Source organism: Corvus cornix, chromosome 2 (genome assembly GCF_000738735.6).
Source record: "Corvus cornix cornix isolate S_Up_H32 chromosome 2, ASM73873v5, whole genome shotgun sequence".
NCBI lineage: Eukaryota > Metazoa > Chordata > Aves > Passeriformes > Corvidae > Corvus > Corvus cornix.
In genome coordinates, this window is record NC_046333.1 from 61,294,554 (window position 1) to 61,318,664 (window position 24,111).

At 41.5% G+C, this 24,111-nt stretch overlaps 1 protein-coding gene across 12 annotated transcripts in view; it reads right to left on the minus strand.

Annotated features, from left to right (window-relative positions):
* Nucleotides 1–7,218, minus strand: part of LOC109145069 — a 301,323-nt gene extending 294,105 nt beyond the window's left edge. For 10 of the 12 annotated variants that reach the window (XR_005601585.1, XR_005601582.1, XR_005601579.1 and 7 more), the window contains exons 1-2: nucleotides 7,039–7,218; nucleotides 3,766–4,064 (exon numbers count right to left, since the gene is read on the minus strand). The gene's annotated coding sequence lies outside the window, so the exon portion shown is untranslated. Of the gene's footprint in view, nucleotides 1–3,765; nucleotides 4,065–6,192; nucleotides 6,450–7,038 lie in introns of those variants that run through there. The other 2 variants (XR_005601580.1, XM_039550021.1) reach the window with 2 other exon arrangements.
* Between the last annotated feature and the right edge of the window lie 16,893 nt (nucleotides 7,219–24,111).

Genomic DNA, 24,111 nt, shown 5'->3' on the forward strand with positions numbered 1-24,111 from the left:
CACTTTACAGAAAAAGCAGGTCACATGTTGGAAGCTTTGTTTTCATGCAGTTATTTCTCAATCATAATTGTAATATAAGGTGTGGGGGATTGTGGTTTGTGTAAACCCACACTCAGATTTCAAGTGGAAGCTCTATCTTTCCAGCCTTGGTTGACTTTCTTGTACCTCTCATAAAAATTTGCTCTGACAAGAAAAGAAACATACTCCAATGGTTATATTGATTCTGTAAGAATACTGTACCTCAAGTTGCATAATAAGGTGACAAACCAGTGAAAGCAGAAAAATAAAAAAAAAAAAGAAAATATCGTATTTGCAATTATGATTTCTACTATAGTAAGCTATATGATTCCACACATGAGATTCAACCAGCCTTGAGCAAAATAAGGAGGAAAAAAAAACCAGACAAAATTATCAACAGCATTTTCTATGGAACCAAAGACACAGAGACAACTCCATTCTAGTAACTTGCTCTGACCTACTGCTTTCATCTTGCTTTCTCAGTGAAGATCCTGAAATGACTATTTACCATGCCAGTCTCCTCATAGATACCCAATACTCTTTGGACTGCTTGGGAACCCTTTCAGAGACTAACAATCCTATGTCCAAAATTTTACTCAAGAATCAAACTGTGCCTCTAAATCCTGAGGAGGACACTCTGGTGAAGCCTCCAGAGAAGAAGCCTTTTTTGTCCTTCATTGCCAGGAGTGGGGCCTCTCACAGAAGGGGTGAAAGGCAGCAGACCCTCAGAACAGCATCCCTATCTTCATTTTGTATCAGGAACCCCCCAGAGTGGGGCACTCATGGGCCTACAGAACTTTGTACTTCACTTGGGAATTCTGGAGTTCATGCATCCAGAGAAACACTTCAACCAAAGGGAGGGAACAGTCAAAGAAACAAAGTCCTTATCACATTTTCCTTTCCACTTTCCTAGATGTTAATGGATAGGAAGTTACTCCATATACTGTCTCCTCTTCCACCTAAAAATCCGGCAGTAACAAAACCTGCCCTGTTCTCCTCAGCACATTCTTCACAAAGCACAACTCCAACAATGCAATTCACCTGCCCACACACACCACACTGTAAAATCTGCACTCCTTGCAGCCTGTTAAATCTCTTCCACATTCGGGCTGGGTTGGCCTGAAAGACCCTCATGTTTACTCTCACCTCAGTTACACAGAGCAAAACACTTTCTCAAACAACCAAGTACATTGGCTAGAAGACTTTCTTAACTGAGAGCACAGCTCAAAAGACAAATCACTGTTGAAACTGTCTGGATTTGGTTTCATCTGTTTTAGGTGTAAATTCTGCTACCAGATTACAATTGCAGGGTAGGCTTGTGAGGGGCAGTTCAGAACTCCATCCCCTCCCCCCCCCGCCAAAAACACGCTACCTCAGACACCTGCAAGGATTTCAATCACCTTCCAGGACTGTCACAAGCAAAGCAAGCAACTGACAAACTGCAACCAAAGACAAATCACAGAAACAACCTCGTTCCCACACTTCAGGTTCCCATACCTAAAACCCTTCTCTCAAGCAGCAGCTCCTCACAGCCAGGCCCTCTGAGAGCAGCAAGGCTCCTTCCCACCCCAAGTAAGGCAGGTGGCCCACATCACCCCTCCCAGGGCCCAAGTGCTGCTCCTTCTCACAGTTCTCAGCCTCCACTCAACCCCTGCTCCACCTGGCCCCTTTGCTGGGACTGCTCCCAGGAGAAAGGTACAGGAACACTCCAGCCAGGGCCCCCAGAAAGCATTTCCCTATCTCTTTGCAAGACCCAAAAGGGTCTCATCTCCTGCCAGCACAGCACAGATGCCAGCTGGGATCTTACATACTGAACACTTTCTATCTGGCCCTGCTTGTCCTCTCTCTGCAGATCTCATCTCCAAATAGGAGAATGATTCTTTGTGTTTTATGGGAAATAATCCAAAGAAACTTGATGACAGATAAGTTGAAAAGCTTAAGTTTGTCACCAAGTTATTAATGTTTGAAATGTTCCAAGTATAAACAAATGCAAATACATCTAATAATTTGCCTTCTATATCCAGAATCTTATGGCGATGATGAAATTCAATCTACACAAACTCTCAGATTAAGCTAAGGAGTAGTTTCTATATCTTATTAATTATAAGTAAAAATTTCCCTCAGTTTTCAGTGTTGACAAATATTAATAGCTTCCATGCAGATAAATGAAGTGTACCTCTATGTTCAATTTAGTTTTCCTAAAGAGTGGCAAGAACCTGAGAAGAAACTCAACTAGAATAAAATATTCACAGAAACCAAAAAGGATTGCAGTTTTAGTTTTCTTTAAATACAGGAACATAATAACTGGGCTTCTTTTCCAAGACGACACTAGATAGCAGCTCTAAATATTTTTATCCACACAATCCATTTATTATTCTTTGCTTTCTCTTTCCACAAACAGCCCAAGACTTTCTATTTCTGAGGCTTCAAATTAAAGACTTTCATATGGCTGGCTTCACTCATGCAAAGTTCAAAAATAGTATAAATGCAGAACAATATTAAGACCATAAATCTAAATGTACATTAATTGCATCCAGTACACAACAAAAAGCTTACCCGCAATAATCGAGACAATTAAGAGTAGGTCTTTATTAAAACACAGTCAGAACCAGGAAATTAGAACTGTCTCGCTTCTTGTATCTCTGTTTACAACGGGAAAGGATCACAAGTGATTATTTGTTCAGATTTCTGTTTTGCTCTAAAGTAGGCCAGCCAGCTCAGCACTTTTCTTAAGATTATGAATACTTGTCTGCCCTACATATGGTTTAGGCTGAAACCAATCAGTTGAGCCGAAACATGCAGCAAAACCGACTATTTTCATGTCACTCATTTTCAGGTCACTCATTTTCAGCTATAATGAAGAAGTGCACAGAACAGGTATAAAAGGATGAGATTTTAAATACTTCTAAAATTTGCTCTGCCATTAGCACAGTTCACTAAAGAGTTCAGTGATTTCCTCACTATTGGATTCACACCATCTAGATTCAAGAATAATTTGTTATTCATTAATAACACTTTAACCACTTGTTTTCTCTGCTGCTTTCCAGTTCACTTTCATACACTGATTACCTCATTCAGTAAGAAGACTGAGCACTGAACTGCATCCACTAGACTTTCACATTACTAGGACATTCAGGATGCAAACGCCCTCTGCAAGAAGCCTTGTATCAAAACTTTAAAAACATATGAAACAAAACAATTCCTTGAATTTTTAACCGATAATAACTAATACTTTTTTTTTACTCTTTTTCCCCCACACAAGCCATCCTTAAGATTTCTGTTACTATTTGGAGGAAGAGAGGTTAAATAATAGAAGGTTGCTATCTTGAGTTCAAAATAGTAACGTCTTCAAACAAACTGCGCTATTTGGAAGATCAGAACTGCAGAAAGTGCTATGCTTAAATTGTCCTTAACTTTGTTTTTTTAGAAGTTGTCTCATTTTCTAGAGCTGCTAAGCACTTCTAGACTCTATGAAGTCATTACGTTGAAAATGTAAGTTAATTATGAAAAAACGAAAAACTTTCACATTCAGTTTTTCCTTTTACATTTAAGATATAAACATTGTCAAACCATTAGTATGACATTTCTGTCAGATTAACACCACTCAAAACTATTGGTAGGTATCAGTTGCAAGGCGAAACAAAAAAAGATAAAAGGCTACAAAACAAGTTTGTTTAAAACAAAGACACTGTGCTTAGTATTTTGATGTATGAGACACAGTATTTTTGCAGCAGGGGAGAAGCATACCTTTCATCAGCTGCAGAACCTTGGTGTCAGATGGCAGTATAATCCAAACGGGTCACAGCAGCATGTTCCACAATATCCACAAGTTTCAGCATGGGGCTCTTCCACTTCCTCCAGGAGTCCATTAACCATTAGTATGAATCCAAACAGTTAAGCAGCTGTATGGTCCAGTTTGAACCATGTTAAGCAGCCCTGAAGAATCCCAAGCTGTATTCCACCATTCGAAGAGTAATGCAATATGGCATCCATCACAGACTGACATTCTGGTAACCGTCCCATTTTCCCAACAATCATGTTGTGACCTGTTCAAATACAAGGAAGAAGTGTTAGTTCAGCACAGTAACTCTGCCACACCGCTCGGGGACTAACATACAAATATAAACTTACATTCTTCTGAATAATTTCAAACATATATATCTTCACAGATTTAGACACATCCTAAGCTCGAAGCCTGGTGATGGCATTTTGCTTTAAAAACATCACAGCGCTGGAGTGTAACAGAAGAAGGTTTAAGAAAAAGGCTTTCATATATCTCTACAGATTGCACAGTCTTACATTCCAGAAAGCACTGAAATGACTGGAAAGAAAGGTAATAGAAAGGTAATATAAAGGCTCTTCAACTGCCCTAACAGGTATTTAAAAACTAATGAAAACAGTAAGTCAATAAAAAAACCCAAGTATCAAAAAAAATCTCATCAACCCTTTTGAGGGAAACATATGTGATCTTCTCTGCCTCTTAGCCTTGCCTCCCCACAGCACCTCCACCAGCAAATATGCTACTTCATTTGGGACCTGATGGCATCAGGAAGAAGCCAAAGTAGCCAAAACTGCGTCAATCTACTTTGGTAGTCCCTCTGTGCAATCCTTTCAGAGGTACAAAACGCAAATTTTACTTAGGTTGGGAAGGGGACTATGAAGAATGGAGAGAAAAGTCTGAGTACTCTGCACAGGAGGGAACAATGACGTGAAGAACAGCGTCGGGTCTGCCAAGATGGAGTAGGGGAAACAGAAAAGAACTAACTTCCACACTAAGGACCACGGAGAGGAACTAGAAGAAGCTCTTAGAGACTGGAAGATGCATGCACACAGAGATTAAGACGAGAAGAAAGGAGAAAGCGAACATTGGTGAACAAGAATTATTGCTGGAAGCTCTCTCTGCGTAACTGGGTAACATGGATGTAGGGCAGTCCATAGAAGAATAAGTTTAGAAGAAAGTAAGAAGAAGCTTTATGTTTGTTTCTCATCAGGAGAAACAAGGATATCTATGCATGGAGGAAAGGAAAGATCCTGGCAAAAGGAGTTTTTCATGAGAAATCCAAGCAAGCATACAGATAGAAGAGTAGGTGGAAAGGGATCAGGAAGGAGGAGAATTGAGTAACAATAGAAAGTGAAAAAGTAGACACTTCAGAAATTCTGAAATGTGTAGATCTAAGGATAGAGAGGGACGATTAGGAAATTGGGACAAGAAAACACAAGAAAGTAGGGTACTAGGATGAAAAAAGAGAAAAATTAATAGTTATTACATAGCACAGAAAAAGAGGATGGGGAAATAAGATACTAAATTGATCAAGTTAATTAAGAAAAGTACAAAGAGCGCACAAGTTCTCTGGAGCTGTGATGCTTGCTCTAGAAAGCATGAACCAAAAGGAATGAACAAAACCCAAGGCAACTACTGCGTTTCCAAAGGGACGAAGGAGTCCTTGCACTGTGCAGGAGAAGCCCAGCCGAGGAAGGGCCAGCCTGCACTGACCCTTCCCACTCTCCCCTTCCCTATGATCAATCCATTCAAAAGAACAAAGTCCTCCCTCTGGTCCGTCCCTCTTCTCCTAAAATTGTCCCTCGGCACTTCTGCGCACCTTGGTTCCCTGGGAGATGGTCCCACAGGAGCAATGTGTTACCCTCAGTGGTGTTTTGGCCCCCGCGACCCAAACTGGCACACGGCGGAGCCCCCACCTTGTCCCTGCTGCGCGCTGCCCTGCCCAGCCCCACGGCCTTCACTTAGCCCCCCACTCCCTGGCCAGGGACGCCAGGACTCCCTACAATCCCATCAAGTTTACCCTGTCTTCAGCTTTTCTCTGTCCCAACTGTGAAAAACACAGCCCGATCCAGAAAGCCTTCCGAGTCCACTTCCCTCCCCCACAAAAAAAAAAAAAAAAGTTAAACCTCTAAAAACACAAAGCAGGCACAAGAAGGAGGCAAGACCCTCCCGAGTAGTGCCCCCCAGCCCGCTTTACGGGAGTTGGGGCGGAATGACTGCCCTACCCTCCCCAAAAATACCTGCATGTGCTCCCAAAAGTACAAAGGAAAGGCTTGGGCTGGCCCGCAGCCGCCTCCGTTGCGCTCCCAGACCCGGGCGCGGATGGCAGGGCGGAGGGGGGGGGGGCGACGAGGGAGCCGGGAAAGAACAATAAACCCCAAGTCCAAACGTACCTTCTCCTTTCTCTAAACTGTGAAACCAGATTTCCTTAGAAGCCTACGACGAGGCTCTTTGCTTTTAAGCGGCGGGAGAGCTCGAAGAAAGTTGAGTAAATCTCTTCGGATAAAGTTGCCGAAGATGAGTTAACCCGGGAGAGGCGAGGGAGAGATGGAGAGTTCATCCGAGTTTCTCCTTTTGTTCAAGTTGCCCGAGCAGACAAAGAGCCGGCAGCGGCGGCAGGTCCCCCTCGCCCCTGCTCCCCCCGCGGTCCGGGCGCCGCCGGGGTCCCGTACTGCCCTCGCCCCCCGCCTCCTCCCACCATCGCAACTTTCCGTCTGCTCCATCCCTCCTCAGCCCCGACCTCGGCTCCGGCGCAAAACTTCCCTCGAACTGAACCTCCCAGAAAAGAAAACAATTTAATTCAAGGCGGGGGAGTGGGGGGTGGAAAGGGAGAGAACCATCTCTCAAATCATTATTTCCGGTAGATGCACCTCTTTGTTTGGATTCCCCCGACTGTCAGTGAGGACAAGCCTCTGGGGATCTGCTTTCGGACAGTTTGATCTGCCGGAATGAGACGGGCAAACGCAGGGCATAAAGAAAAATAACTTTAAAAGAAAGGAGGCGGGGGGGGAGGGGGAATAAATAGAAAACAATATAAAACTCCGGAGTTGCGAAACGTACCCTTTTTTCATGGACACGGGAAGTACATAAATAAACAACTGAAGGGGAATTTCGGAAAACTGTTGTTCTCCTCCCCCTCCCCTTCGCACTTTTCCAAAGAGCTTAACAAAAAAAAGCCCCCCGAAACCTCCTGGCCGCGGCTCCGTGCCGCCGCCGCCGCCAGCTCCTGGCATCCCTACCTGTTGCGTAAAGCGCAAAGATGGGGCCGATCGCATCCGTCCCAAAGAAACCAAACGGGAAGGAGGGGACCGCCCTCACCCCACGGTCCCTTCACCTGCCCTCCGGCCGCCCCCACGGGGACACCCGACACGGGCGTCGCCGGCAGCCCCGGCGCGTCCCCGGCCGAACGCGCGGCTCCCCCGCGCCCTGCCCGGCCCCGGCTCCGCGGGCGGCCGTCGGGGCGCCCAGGTCCCCGCCGAAAGTTTGGCGGGGCGGGGCCGGGGTGCGCCGCGGCCTCGCACCGAGACAAAAGGAGCGCGGAGCAGCGCTGCAACTCACCTTGGAGGGAGAGAGTGAGGCTGAAGAGACACCTTCCGCCTCAGTCCTCCTCCTCCTCCTTCCCACTCCCGGCCCTGTGGCGACGGCGGGGCCGTGGGACAGGCTCATGCTGCGGACCCGGGCACGACCACCCGGCTCAGCCCCGCCAAGGGTCCGCTCCCCGGCGCTAAACAAAAGCGGGGTGGAGCGGCCCTGCCGCCCCCGGCCCGGCCGCCCCTCGCTGTCCCTAACTTTTTGGTGCCCACCTAGCATCCCAGCGAGCCGGTCCCGCGCTCGGGAAGGACAGGGGGAAGCGCGGCGCACGCCCGGAGCGGGACCCCCACGTCGGGGCAGCCGCGCCGGGGCTGCAGGCAGGGCGGGAGCGCTGCCAGGAGGTGCCGCCGAGTGGGGGGGCCACGACACGGACCCGCTGCTCATTGTCTGTCCGAGGGTGTGCCCGTGGCAGGGCGGCGTGGAGGGGGCGTGGGCGTCCAGAGCACGCATGGGGGCCTTGTGAGTTTGTGCACTGCGTGTGCACAGTGGGCATGGGTGCCAGAGGCTCCAGCCCTCAGGACCTTGCTTACTAGGCCTGAAAGATGTCCCCAGTGCTGTTTACTTTTTTTTCTTTACTCTCTTTGGTTTGTTCGTTTGTTTCTATGTTGGTTTGGGTTTGGGTTGTTTTGTTTGTTTTTTTTGCCTTAGAAGCAAGAGGAACCTTGAAGAAGTTACTAGGAAATGGCAGCTAATAGCAGCCCACACCCAACATGGTAGGGCTAGTTTTCAAAGTCAGATAACAGAGGATGATCTTGAGATGTGGGGTTTTTTAGAAGGAAGAAGAGAATGGAAAGGGCACACTATTTAGCCTTTGGTTAAGTTGTCCTGTTGACAGCTTCTACAGTCCCTGCTCACCTATGACTCTTCCTATTTTCCTTCAGTTCATGTTCATTTCATGCTAACAACCCCAACTTGTCCTTCCAGCTCCTTTCCCCCTGCCCATCTTCCCTAGCTTTGAGGCTCATGCAAACCATTTCCTCCTACCCAATACTGTCAGCCTCAAAATTTTGTTCTTCAAAACGTTTTGCAACTCCCCACGCAGGATCATCTTTTTTATTCTTGTGCCCCAGAGAAACTGCCCCCCAGCTCTCCCACTGGTGCCTGTGATTTATGTTGCTCTAGAGCATTGTCTTCCTACATTCTGCTGCAATGTACATTGCTGTTGGTTTACATTATAGATTTCTGAAGTGAAATGATAATACTTACCACAGTGTAACGCCTGGCATGAGAAGTGCATCCTTGTAGTCATTCTTTACCATTCACCTTCTTTGGCCCTTCTGCATTGAGTGCTCTAGAGCAACTATCAAAACACTCTTAAAATTTCCTCCTAAATTATTTTCTACACACTGTTTCTCCCTCCCATCCATTTCTGACTTTTCACAGATTTTTATTCTCTCCATCCACACTATTTCCATGGTTGTTTTGTCTTTCCACCTCTGCACTTTTGTTTCCTTAATCCTTTGGTTTCATGGTGGAAGAGGAATGTCGACTGCACCTTTCCTTAATTCCATCCTTATTTTCTCTAGTTTTCACATGCACTCTCTTAGCAGGGCACACTGAAGTTCAGCAAACATGTACTCTTCTGCTAACATATATATAGTTTTTTGCTGTGTTTCTTTCCCAGATAATTCCCAAATACAGTGGAAGACTGTGCATTGTGGCACAACCAGCAAACATCTTAAAAAGGGCTACTCTTAGTGGCTTTCTCTGGAAAAACACAATCTGTACAAGTAGCTCCTTGTGTCGTGGGATTTTGGCTTTGGCAGACATCAATAACGTTGCATAAAGGTATAACTTGCTGAGAATTCGTAAAGATGTTGACTTGCCCCCTGGTCTGCTAGCTGAGTTAGATTTTGTGGGGCAGGTAAATAGGATCACCCATGTGCACTTCTCTTTCTTCACTTGGAAGCTGGAGGCCAAAAGCTTCCAAAAAAATATAACCATATACATTTTAATTTTCTGGTACTGGCAGTATTTAAGCAAGGTATGTGCCTACTTTATTACTTCATTATGAGTGATTAAGATTAACTAATCATTGGATCAGAGATCATGAGTTGCCTACGGTCCCATAATCATGGATCACATTCAATACACACAAAGAGAGGAGAGTCACCATTGATAATATCTAGTTAAGAGCTAACTGAGCAAGGATGGGAAAAATAGAAAAATTGTTTGAAAGGACAAAAAATGTCAGAAACATTTCAGTAAAAGCTATTGTATCTTATAGAAGGGATTATTTGATGGATAAGTGGCCATCTGCCATCGAGACAGTAAAATTTGGTTGAAATTCCCTCGTGGTTCATTGGCCAGGTAAAGAGAAGCATTAAACAGTAAAAAGGAGTACATAAGAGGCAATAAAAAAAGGAGCAGTTTATGATAATTAACATGAAGTAGAAATTATATAATGTAGAAAATTATTTGGAAAAGTCAAAAACATGATATAAAAATCCACTTCTTGATGAGATGAAATTCAAATGATTTTACAGCAAGTGGGTAATGAAGCATCTCCTAATAATGTTCATAGGCCTGTCAGTAGAAATAGTAATATTTGTAATTATGAGACAAAATGTACTAATAATGATGCCTGTGTTCTGTAAGTGGAAAGACAAATATTGCACACAGAAAATGACCTGCTTTTTGGTCTTTGGGCAGCACCTATCTCCAATAAACACTGAATCCTTAGCCCCAGATGTCTTGCACCCTAACATCAGAAAATACTTGGTACTTTATGTCACAGTGATGTTCAGTTTAATAACTCCTGGAATGTCATGGAAATTATGGGAATCTATTGCCAACGTTGTGCCAATATGAAAAAAGGGGCAAACAGAATGACACAGATTACAATACTCCATTTTGCCTGACATTCATCCCTTAAAAAATAGTGGAAAGATTGACATGGGATTAAACTCAAGGAGAACTAAGGGTAAGTATAATGATTCTAAAGCAGTTTTCCTTCATCTTTAATTCCTTTTTTGCCCTTGTATTTAAATTTCACTGTGGATGTAGGATGGGTTGGAATACAGATCTAGTGACAGCTCCACATGCTGACTGCTCTGGCTTGAAGAAAGTCATAACAGTGAAGAAATTTCCAACAGGGTGCCAATATTTTAACATTTCCAAATGGCAGTGACATAGTGTCTTCTGGCTCCCAAATAATGGAAACAAGTGGACTATACTACCTGTGTTTAGTTTTTAAATCCTTGATTCCCACACTGCACAATCACATTTTTCTTAATTCTTTCAGCTATCTGACCTCTTTCTGTTTCCACATGACTTTTACTCTGCTTCCCAAGCCTCCTCCAGGAAAGGCTTCATCAAAATTAACTCTAGACACAATTTCAGGACTTTTAAGATCACAAAAGTTCATTAAATCATCATATAAAAGGTCAGACTTTTTTTTTTTTTTTTTTTTTTTGCAAACGAGACAGAAAATGTAATCCAGATTCTCCTGTATTTGTCCTGGTTGTCCATATTCTTCTGAAATCTGACTTCCAGAAAGGTGTTCCATTTTGCTAAAACATTGCACATTACACAGTCAACCACTTCTCTTAAGAACAAAGCCAACTATAACTCGCACTGTTAAGAAAAGAAAACAACAAAACAAAAACAAGGGCTGGACTTCACTTTAAATCAAAATTTGTTTGGCTTTAGCTTCTAGTTATTTTTTAATTTATTTTATGTCTCGCCACCACATTAAATTAGCGTACAGCTAATTTTATAAATGGGGGCCTGAAAGCAAGACTGGCTGCACAGGACAGGAAACCTTCCTGCAGAGATAATGTACTTACAGGATTGTTTTAGTCTCTTTGAGGGATTACTTACATTAACTTGTTTAGGTTCCATTACATTTACCAAGAGAACATACAATTGCTTGAAGTTTGCCAGCCGAGTGGGTTTCTGGGGCTGTAACACTCTTTGAACACTTGGTTGCCACACCATGGCCATTTAGAAGCACGTCAGTGCCACAAGTGATGTGAAGACTGGAACCCCCGAGCCCTGCATTTCGTGTAGCTGCTGTAAGCACCTACCATGCAGATCAAAATGAAGAGCAGCCCAGCCTGCAGCAGGGAGCTAGCTGGGTGCTGATTGTGTCTCACTCCCATTACCACAGAGCGCCCCAGAAGACGAGGGTTGGTTTCAGTTCTTTCTATTTTAATACATCAGTATTAAACTCACAGAACTCATAGAAAAATTAGAGTATATCAGCTACAGTAACTGTCTTTGCTTTCACTGTGAGAAAAAAATCTGCACAAAAAGTTCAGTGTTGCTTGACCCTGCTTCCCTGAGAAGTGAACTACCACTCATCCTTCAAGAGCATGTGAAAGTTCTGACTTGACTGTGAGTTTTGGATGTTGACATGTGTAGGACGATGAGCAATACATCAGATGATCAGCAAAATGTGGTCTTTTAAGGCATAATTCAGAGGACCTGCTGAGTTTTGCTGTCCTAGCAAATTTCTTTGCTTCTCATTTTTATTTTTTCTGTATTTCACCACTACTCTTTTGTAGAAGCGTGAATCAAATCAATAGGTCAAGCCACTCCTGTAAGTGTAAAGACCAAGAAAGACAAACCTGCAAATGAAAGAATTGCTTTGGCATGAATATATTCTCTGTAGACACATACCCAGCAAATTCATAGAGTGTTTTTTTGGGGGGAGGAGAAGGAAAAACTCAAAACAAAAACCCAATCCAAACTATATTATTCTAAAAGGGTAGAAAACCATGAGCTTTCCAGATCTTTTTAAAAATCACCTAAAGGTTGTTCATAACATCTGTACTCTTGAGAAAGAAAATACCATTTGTAATTGATTTGCAACCAGCTGTATTTTCCTAGTGTTTTTTCTGAAGCCAGAAAAAGGGTAGTGAAATACTCTCTCTTCTTTTCCATCAAGTCTCCATTTTGACCAAGCCAAGGAAAGTCTTAGCTTGTAGACCCCATAAACATAGCTTTTTTTTTAAGATATGTACACCAGAGCCTCTTTGTCACCTCCATTTATATCTTATTTTGTAGGGATTTTGGTTTGAGGGGGGGTTGGATTTTTTTTGTCCAAACCCCCCCTTTTTATTTGGCTAATAATAATCAGACACAGACATGACTTCATTCCAACTGTCTCTTTCACCTTTTCTTCCAGAGCCTATGGTTTTACTCACAGATCTTGTACAAGAGTCCCTAGAGAAATAGCTAATACCCAAGAAAATTCAGAAAAAGGGTTTAGTTCAGCAATATGTTCATATATGATGATTGCTAATGCCATTTCTATTCCTCACAAATGAAAATTTTTATTTTGAAGAGTGAAATCTCCATTGCAAGTTGAACAAATGAACAGGTCCATTTTATACTATTCTTAATAGATAAGGTCAAAATCATCACTTTTCCATATTATTGTTCCCATTTACTCTATATATGTGTACTACTTAAATAAATTATTTTCATCAAAATGAGACTAAGTTTGGGGAGCTCTGTTTCAGCCTTACTTTTTTCAGCCTGAAGGTTTTAAAATACTAACTTGGACCTATCCTTTCCTGAAAATTTTGATTTGTTTGACACATATTAAGTATAGCTACAAAATTAGATTCTGCATAGAGATTACCTAATGTATATATACCTTCACCTTCAAAACTGTAAGAAAAATATGGCAATTTGTTTTGAATGTTTGAGCCTAATATTCTGAATGTAGTGTTTGATAATATCCATTCTTCCCACCCCCAGACAATGTTCAAGTCATTTCTAGCTGCTTTTCAACTGATTTAATTAATTGTCCTCCTCTCTGGTGTATATTGAAAATGTCAGCCTTTCTAGCTCACCGTTTTGTGATTTAAGAAATCACCCCACAATATTGACAAAGGTGCTGGACTAGAATTGTTGTCAATATGAACTCCTTGGTTCATAAAACTTATTGAGCAGTCACCTGAATATTGGAGAAGCAGGGAGACTATAAAAGCCTTGTCCTGAATTCCCTCATATAGCAAATATACAGGACAATGCCAGGAAAAAGATTTTAATCCTATTTACAATCTTGGCCTTGTTTAGCAGGGCTTTGTGCACCTTGTTTTCATATGAAAAACCTGTTTGTAGCTTAATAATGTATCTTTGTGTCTTCATAATATGACCAGATAGATACACAGACAGAGGTTTCTGTGGCCAGCACAAAATCTAATTTGGGACTTCCCCATCTCCACAACCATAGCCAGTCCTACAAAAAAAAAAACAAAAATGCACTTCCGCTCCATTTGGGTGCGGTTACACCGTCTGCAGCCCTCAAAAAAAAAAAAAAAAAAAAAGAGTCTGTGAGACAGCACACACTTCCCCTGCAGACACAAAGGGACAAGAGAAAGAACCAGCCTAGAGAGAGCAAAGCTGCTCCTCCTCTCCTGGCTCTGGACATTCTCAGTGCCAGCAAGGACCAGAGCACAGGAAGCTTGTGCAACCAGAGGGGTCCTCTGCTTCTGGGGCAGCTGGAAAGCGCCGGATGAAGAAGGGAGCAAGTGAAGAGCTGAGGAAAGGGAAGAGGATGAAGGACAGATTCCACCATCCTGTCAGAGGCCATGCAAGCAGGCAAAGCCTCCTCTGAGCACAAGAATGCCAGGCCCACCATGAGACTGCACTGCAGTTCCACCCACACCAGCACAACAAGGCTTGTTCGCCCTGCATAATACCACGTTCTCCTGCCACAGATCCAGCAAACCAGCCCAGCCTCCCTGCTTTGATTTTGGCCTAAGTATTGACCTACTGTATCTTTAGGTCTTATGAGTTTGACCCTTTCCACACAGAAATAGGTACGGCAAAAATGTGGACATACACCTGCCATTCTGAAGGACGATGGAATAGAATTTGTTTTTGCAAGAAATACCAAGGTCACCCTAAGCACGGAAATACCATACAGCTCTGGTAAAACCAGCATAGTAAGTATAGACATGAGATAAACTAACTGTCTGGTTTTCCATTTGCCTGTGACCTCTATTACCGTTCTTTGTTCCTTTGCCTATAACCTCTATAATTGCCTTTTTGGTCCTTTGGGTCAATATGATTATCAGTCTCAACACTGCCACTGCTTTCAAATTTTTCAAATAAAACCTCATGTGGAAAGTTACAACCCTATTCTGTTTGTGAGTTATTCAAAAATTTGTGCCTTTGACTAATACAGAATACTTTCAATAGTAGATCCATATTAATAAAAGTGTATCTATTCAGTCTTATCACTTAATTTCTCTTTGTCACTATTTACATAAAATAATTTACCACCTTCCACCCCTCGCCTCTGTGATCCACATATTTAAGAACTATCATTAAAATCCACATTCATCACATAATCTACACTCACAGCAACAAAATCAAGCAAATGAAACATAACAAAAATTCCCTACGCAAAGAGCAAGATAACATCATCACAAAAAAGATTTACACAAAATCCACCCCTTGTCACTTCACCACAATCACAACAAAAACTCCTCATGACCATTTCAGTCTCTAACATTGTTCAGTACTTGTTTTGCCAGTTACTTCTCCCCGTTACTATCCTTATCTCAAAATCTTCATGATCCCGGGTTTTGGCACCAGAAAGACTATAGCGGGTTGACTGTGGTTGGACACCAGGCACCCACCAAAGCTGCTCTATCACTCCCCTCCACAACTGGACAGGGGAGAGAAAATACACTTAAGGGTTCATGGATTGAGATAAGGCCCAGGAGAGATCACTCACTAAACATCGTCAAGGGCAAAGCATACTCAAATTTGGGATATTAATGAATTTATTAACTAACAAAATCAGAGCAGGACAATGAGAAGTAAAATACATCTTTAAAGCACCTTCCCCCCACCCATCGCTCCCTCCTTCCCAAGCTCTACCTCCTACTCCAGTGGTGCAAGGAGACATGGAATGGGAGTTATGATCAGTTCATCACACATTGTTTCTCCTGCTGCTCAGGGAGAGGACTCCTTCCCCTGCCCCAATGTGGGATCCCTCAGTTCTCCATGAACTTCTCCAACATGAGTCCATCTCACAAGCAACAGTTCTCCATGAACTGCTGCAACATGGGTCACTCTTCCATGGGGTGCAGTCTTTTGGGCACAGCCTGCTCCAGGGTGGGACCCCCACAGGGTTAAAAGCCCTACCAGGAAACCTGCTCCAGCGTGGGCTCCTCTCTCCATGGGACCCTGCTCCAGCACAGGCCTCCCTCAGGGTCATAACCTCCTTTCAGGCATCCACCTGCTCCGACGTGGGCCTCTTCCATGGGCTACAGGTGGATCTCTGCATCCCCATGGACCTCCATAGGCTGCAGGGGCACAGCTGCTTCACCATGGCCTGCCCAGGGATTGCAGAGGAATCCCAGCTCCAGGCCCTGGAGCACCTCCTCCCCCTCCTTCTTCAGTGATTTTGGTGTCTGTGGAGTTGCTTCTCTCACGTATCTCACGCTGCTCTTCTCTGACCGCAATTACATCTGCACAAGAACTTTTTTTTCTTCTAAAATATGTTATCACAGAGGCCTTACAACTATTTCTAATTGCCCCACCCTTGGCCAGCAGTTGGTCCATCTTGGAGCCAGCTGACATTGGCTCTGCTGAACATAGGGGAAGCTTCAGGCAGCTTCTCACAGAAGACACCCCTTTAGCCCATGCTCCTATACTGAAACCTGGCCAAGCAAACCCAATGCTCAACCCTGATAACATTTTTCAAAGCATATCCTTGTTTCAATAAGGACTAAAATACAAACTGTACACTGAAAACCAGCATCTGAAGGAGTCCCAGTCTTGATAAAGGTTACCTGGTATGAGTGCAATACATGTAATAACAATGCCAGTCTGATATAAGTTGAATTTATCTCTGCATTCCATGAGTAAGAAGATTTGTGTAGTCTCAATGAGAGACTGCTTGTGCTCCCTCAAGAATGCTGAGGTGTATATTTGTCAGTATTGGTAAACCAGGAGATTGTTTTGCTTAATCCTGGGATTTCTAAGTAGAGATTCAATCCAGCTGTCAGTGGAATGACTAAAAAAATGTCATTGACACCAATATTGATGATGTCTGCCCACGTGCAAACACAAGCACAATAAGAGGTCAGTGCTTTCTCCAGCCCCACTCATGCGATCTCCCACACAAGTGAGTTCATGCATATGTGTCTGACTAATACATGAAAGCTGTAATTTAGGATGTCTCAGTCAAGTTCTATGGTGAGTTCCAAAGGGAACAGCTTGAAACATTAAAACCTATCCCCAGCCTCTTTCCCCCCCACCCCAATATTTTTTCTGACTTGTTATTTTTGAGAAAATGTAACAAATTAAAAAATAATAAAGCTCAAATAAGCCTATTCTCTTCAAATTTGTGCTTCACACATGCCAGAGGTGTCGTGAAAGGAAAATATCATTGATAATATGCGACTGTTTGGAATCAGATTTGAGAGATGCATAATCTGTCAGTAACCTCTGCCTGGAAATTCAAATTACAAATTCTGTATTTATTACACATGAACACTATGTTTCCAGATTCTGCCTCCACAGACAAGGGGTAACTTATGGGCTCCATAGGTCAATTGGTATTTTATATTAGACTCCAACTATACATAACTATTTTCAATAATACATTCACAGGGTCAGTGATCAATTTTTTTTAATGTTTTTTATTTTTACAAAGTGAAATAAAGTGTGGAAGAGGATAAGGAGAGGGTGAGCCCTTGGTGATGACAGGAAAAGCCTGGAGAAAATCACCATATGCATAAAAAGAGGCAAATATTTACTAGATGAAATCCAGGCAGAGGGGAAATTACTACCTAAAGGCTGCAGCTGGTTGTCTCTACAGATTTAAAGGATCAGCTACCAAGACTGTAATTCTAAGAAAATCTCCTATTAATGGATAAAATTCAACTGCACTGTTTAGTACAGGCTGGGCAGTGAGAAATGAGGTGTTCCTTAAGAAAAAGAAAAACTCTGGCTTCCATAATTGCAGGAATACTGAATTTGCTTCACTGGTGTGATACATAACCACATGTTGGTGGCAACTGGTGGCTCCCATCACCAGTTCATTTCATAGGTCACCAACTGGCGATCAGATTGTAATGACTTCTGGCTATTTCTAACTGGGATTTAAATCAGTGACCTGAAGTAAAGACACTCATCCTATTACGAGCCTCCTGAGCCATGTAAATTCCAGTGAAGCAGGTTTTTTTTTTAATTCTTCTTAAGCTTATTTCGCACAGATATAAATGCTCACAAAGGATCTGAGATGAAGAAGAGTTGGGCCTTTAATATTGATAGGGAGCTTCATTCCTCTTTTCTGTAGTGAAAAATCTAGAAACCTCTGGTTTGCATTATTCATTCACTAAGCCACCTACATATGCGATGTGTGTGTGAGAGCAGCTTCAGCAATTTATCAGCTTTAGTGATGGCTGCATATGCAGATTTTATATTCTAAGGCATCTATCAGAAACACCTGGATGCAGATATCAAAAACACTGAGAGTATTTCATGAGGTGGTTTTTTTCATGCAGACACCCTGTACTGAAAAGGTCAGTTTAAAAGCACTGGAATGACTTCTGGGAAATTTCCTTTGCTCTTAAATCATCTACAATTACATCAAATAACAGTCCATAAGGTCAGCACTTCCACTGCCGCAGACAATTAAAAACAGAAAATAAAAAAGCAGTGGAACCCAATTTCTCCCATCTTCATTGAAAAACAGAAGCTGAAAGTTCCACTCCAGGAAAAAAAGTTTCTGCTAATTCAGAATACGAATTGCAGGGAAGGCACAGGATTTGGGGGGGAAAAAAAAAAAACAACACTTTTCTAGACAGCTAAAAAAGCTTTTTTACCTAAACATGTAAAGTTTAGGTCATTATATTTAATCACATAAAATGAACAAATGTATGTGAAAAACTGGAATTCATGGAAATCATATTGATAACTAGCCACAACCAGAAACTGCAGTGCTGTTATCAGCCTACTGATGATGAGCTTCCAGCCACCATATCATCATCAGACTATGGTTTTTAATCTATTTTAGTTAGAAAATGCCTAGTTACATTGTTTCCTGCATTTCTTTCTGAAAATTACATAAATATGATATTTATATACCCAGTAAAAATCAAATTATTCTAATAAAGAATTCCAAGAAAAATAAAAACGCTGAAGTTAAAATCAGTGTGAAAAGAGATACTTTCCTTGTTCTATCATCAAGGAAAGAATGTTCTAGTGTCGTAACGTTTTTAAATATTCAACATTTTAAAATATTCTTGATTTTGAACTATAAATAAATATGACTATCTGAAGCGGGAAATGTCCCTTGAAGTGACCACAGACAACTTGGCTGTCTAGAAACAGGAAACATTTTACACCATGAGACTAAACACCCAGTTGGATGACAGATAGCAAATAAACTGTAGACAAATTAGATTCTTAGCCAGGCCTGATCTCTGTATATAAAACATTGTGTACCCACACACACTCCCCAAACAGAAATGATTTTGTAAGAAAATTATCAGAACTTGCTAGGTAGAGAAGCATTTAGATATAACTGCAGCCCAAACAACACAAACTTACTAAATTATCTCTGAAATCAGAAACAGAGCTATTGAGAGGGGACGAAAGAGTAGCATGAAGCGATATGATTCATTTGCCTTAGGCAATTCTCTTCCACGGGAAAAAGCTGCTGTTACCTTTTGGTGCCTAGAGGAGGGTACTTACCCCCTTGGAGGGGCATTCTGAGCACAAAGCAGAGAAATGGGATTTATTGATAAACATCTGAAACCTATCGTGCTCTCGCCTCTTCTGGCAGCCAGGACTGATTATTCAAGACTTTCAGCATTAGAGAGGGCTCACACACGACTTTCTTCACTGTCCTCCCCATCACACAGTGCCCATTGTGAAGCCTGTGCAGACCTTTGCAGAAGAAAAACACCAGCTCGTTCAACCCAGTGCTTCCCAGTGAGCACCTGGCTCTCTGCTCACACAGCCTACAGACACCCCGAGCCCACACGACTCCTTCACTCCTGGGAAAGGCAGGTGACCTTGCAGAAGGAGGGACAGAGATGGCCAGTCACAGTATGTGAACGCTGGCACATTGATGCTGCAGGATGTCCCCAGCCTACAGGCTGGTCCTGGCACTGCCAGGTTTATTCTGTGCATGGGCGTACAGAGCTGATCAGCCAGCAGAAACTGGGTGTTATTGCAGGATAGCATCCTGCAATATGTTATAACACTTCATTGTATTTGGTTTTTGAAAGGTAATGACAAGGATTCTTGGAGTCATGGGATTGTGACTTGCTCCTCTGGAAGAGGCACAGCCACCTACCTTGGTGGCTTAAAGTGTGCAGTAGTATCTATTAAAAAGAAAAAAAATAAAATCAAGATTTCCCTTTCTGAACACTCCTGCACTTCCTAGCTTAAGCTAGTTCACATCACCCTCTTCTCTGCTGAGTGACACAGCCCCAGCTGGAACTGTCATGTGGTTTATACCACATCCTGCAGGTCCTGCAGGAGGTTCTTCTTGTACTAAATTATTCCTCAGCTTTCCAGTCATTGGTGAAGAGAATTGTCTCAGCTTTTACTGACAAAAAATACCTTTAAAGTCAGAGCATATATGTATAAACAAGCCCTACTGAACAAAGTAGAGTTCAGAAGTAGAAGACAATTATTTCAGAAGGGGAATGCCTGACAAGAAAGTTACTTCTTGTCCCACTATGGGCATAATCCAAAGCAGATTTAAAGCACTGGTGCCTTTTCTGCTTGAGTTCAGTCCATGTTGCATCAAATTTCATAAAATATAACTTTGGATGTTCTATTTAGAAAAGCATGAACTACGACAACCAACCAGAAACACCAAGGCATATTTTCACAATTCTAGGTTGCATTGTGGATGATAAAGTGAAGCTAGCTAACTAACATGTGAGCCAATCTTCGTTTTCTCATCTCTGGTGCTGCAGTGTGATTTTTGGATTTCATGGTGTTTAAGTGATTTTTGGGTCTCATGGTGTTTCAGATGAAGTGCAGAATAGAACAAGTAGAGCACAAAAGGCCTTTAGCCTTTAGTAGAGCTGCAATGGGGATCACTTCTTGCTCCTCCTGAGCCTGCACAGCCTTTGTCAGGCAAAGCCGTTTGCCCCCAGGAGTGGGGATTAGGATATTTATTCATAATTTATGCCATTTGGAAAAGCTACTGTCAACTCAAACCCAGCTTCAAGCCAGCATAAAATGACAGGGATGGAACACAAAACTTCATTGCCTTGTGAGGTTTCTCTGGTCTCTCTCCACTGTTGCCTTTGCTACCAAATCCAAAATATTCAGTTTGGGTTTGGGTGTGTTTGAGAAAATTGCACTGTTTCGCTTATTCAACAAGATTTCTATAGCAGAACCAAAAGTAGTCTCTTTTCCTTCTTAATTAAGGACAACATTATTTTGTTTACTTTTCATTATAACCTGTTTAAATAGTTAAAACCCCTTTATTTTTGGAATGCAGTTTCTAGGACATACTTATATTCCACTGAACAATAACAAGAAGTATTTGATCAGAGTAAGTAATTTCTGTGATAGCATCAGAGGTAACACATTACCCAATTCCACACTTATTACTATAAATAATATATTAATCCCTACTTTAATCTGAATGGCTACTTTATTAAAAAATTCTTTGCACAAAGGATGAAATTAAATCTAATCTCTGATATGACATCCAGTAAAATGGACAAGGCCTAAAGCAACTTATATCCTCTTTCATCTCCCATGTTGTTAGATATGGCAGGAAACCTTAGAGAACTGTTTATCAGCTGTTAATCAAAACTCAACGTACAAGCACAGCACTCTCAGAATTTTATACATTTCCTAACTTCTATTTGTGTACACATTAAAGGAATTTATATTCCACCTGTGCAGAAGATCTTGTGAGATTCTATCACTATTGGGTATGTTAATTTGTTGCAGAGAAATATTTGGAAATGACTTTGAACTAAAGAAAGTGAGAGGAAAAGAAACACTGTTAGTGAGAGCTCCAAGGTGTTGCACATAAAGATATGCAGGGCTGGAGAGGAATCAAGATCTTGAGCAAAAAGGCAAGAAAATTTCCAAGAGTAGCTACTTGAGGATCAGAGGAAAGGGATGTTTTGAAGTTAAGAGGACTATATTTGTTCCTCTACAAAGTATTAAAAAATAAAGAAAAAAAATCATCATCCTCAAATTTGATAGACTTAGTCATGGCTATGACACATAAAAACAATCTCATTAACATCATTTTCATCACCATATAAAGTGTCATTTTGTCTTTTTTTCTTAGGTTGTTTTCTATGTGTCTCTTTTTACATTTGCTACATGTTTGAGATGGGAGGTTCAGGCATTATGGGCTCTGCCTTTACAGAGACAAGGCACTACCAAGCACTTGGAACCACAATGACAGAAATGCTGACACAAGTACGTGAGATGAGTACCTTGTAGTGCAAGAGCTGAATTAATAGTCCATTAATTTCAATTAGCACAGCTGGCTGTTTTAAGTGGTTAGTGCCTTTAAACCTGAGAAACATTATGAGCATGGATGGCCAGATAAGACTCAGATTAGACAGGACTTAATTAGCATTTTGTTACATTTTCTAGGTTTGGCTGTCACAACAAAAATTTTAATAGTAAAAAAGTCAGACTTACGTAAGCAGAAATCAAAAGTTAGAGGTTAAGTCGTCTATTCTAAATAAAAAAAGTTTCTGGCAATTTGTTACCTTATTCATACCTAAAGCTACCTTGGTCAAGCAGTTTAAGAGGACCAAGAGATTTTAGAAGGGTAATTTTAGAGAAAGTTTCAACCATTATTTAAGTTTGTCCTTTTACAATTCAGAGCATCCACTTTGCATACATCTTCCATGTTTTGGAATATATTTAGGGAACCTTTGCTGTGTTCAGTTTTATCACATGTAAAAATGAGGGTGACACTGAGGGTCACACAGAGCTTCCAAATAGTTTCATTGGAAGTTTCCTACAGGCACAGTAGCTTCACTACCAGAAGAAACAGACAGTGATTAACCAGTCCACACTCACAAGTAATCTTTTGTCATCAGGATGAAAGGTTAAAAAAAGATTTTTTTTTACTATCTAGTTTATAAAATCAATATGTTCAAGATACCAGAGGTAGCAAAGGAAAAACTGTGTCTTCCTCATTATTCTATACACAAAAGAATGTTACAGACACTGTATATGTATTTAAATCTAAAAAAAATTAATTATCACAAAACTTGGCTCCATTTTTGCTGATTAATAAGTATAAATGCCTTGTTTAGTGTCAAAAATTAAATAACCGATACTTCCCAGCACAACAAATCAAGAACCTTCTCCAATAACCAGGTCTTCCAGGAAAGCACAAGATACTCAAACTAAACAACAGGGATTAAAAGTAGAGTGGTCCATTTTTTTCCTGTTCTGTCAGGCTGAGACACATGACAAGGCACTGAAATTTGTCTCTAAAATATTGGAAGATGCAGTGACAGTTCAGCTCACCAGCCACAGACTATCCAGCCAATCTAACAGCCAATTAGGACACGCTCTGCAGAAGCATGTTGGCATTAAACTCCACGATGGTGAGGGGGTAGAAAGAAGCCACTTTTGTCAGAACCACTGTTACAAGCTGCCTCCAAGCAAGTTCTGAACCAGAGTTCTTTGTCCTTGCCCTGGGGGCTCAAGAGGGCTGGTGACCTTACCTCTCCAATGGCACCAGCTTGGCTGGAAAAGTCACCATGGACATTGCAGGAGCTCCTGTCCTCGGTGGTTTACTCCCATCTCTCCTGGCACAGACCGCAGCTTCAACACAGCATCTCTGCACCCTTAAAGAGGTGTGTGAAGGTTTTAGAAAGGCAGCCCTTCCTGGCTGGGTAACACTGCAACTAATGCCCTGCTAAAATAACTTATCAGAGGTACAAGTCTGAAGTCCACAGCAGACCTAGACCTTGTTTTTTAACGGGAACACATTCTAACAAAACTAGTATTTAGCTACCCAGCATATTCAAACTAACATCCCCCTTCCCTTCCAGATTTTACGTATTTTTAATGAAAGTCTAATTACCATCCAAATACAGCTTGAATGAATGCATGAGGAAAAATAAACATCACTTAGAAAGTCAGAAAATATTCATTAATAATTTTTCTAGCATGATAAAAGTGTATAAATTAAGAATCTGTGTAAATATATGTTAAACTACTTAAATATATGCAGACGTAATATGTACTTAAGCCTAATGGTTAGCAAAAGGAAATGCTGAATTACAACAGCCAATGAGAATCAGCCCTTATTTAGAAAAATACTTAGGAAGCACAAATGCAAAACAAGATGAAAATCAATTATTTAAATCAAGGTTTCCAACTTGACAATTTAAATCATGATTAAAATTGGCAATTTAAATGACTTTGATGTAAATCTATCCCTGTGATGTGAAACCAGCCCATTTTGTTTGTCATCATTTTTGTTCTCAGAGCCCCTGATGATTTGTAAATGCGCACATGTGGATACTTCCTTATGAGTGCACTTTGCTCTGCAAGTTTACAATTAATTTATGACAAAAAGAGTATTAACTACACTTTAGCATACCAATGGCACAACTCTATTTATCAAGAAATAATATTAAATGGGAATTTTATATTTTAAGTAATAATATTTCCATTCCTGCAAAATATTCCCATATTTCATAACATTACAGGAAAATTTAAAATTAACTGAGTTTCAGATCACCAACAGACCTGCCAGTAACAAGCAGAGCCACAAAAGC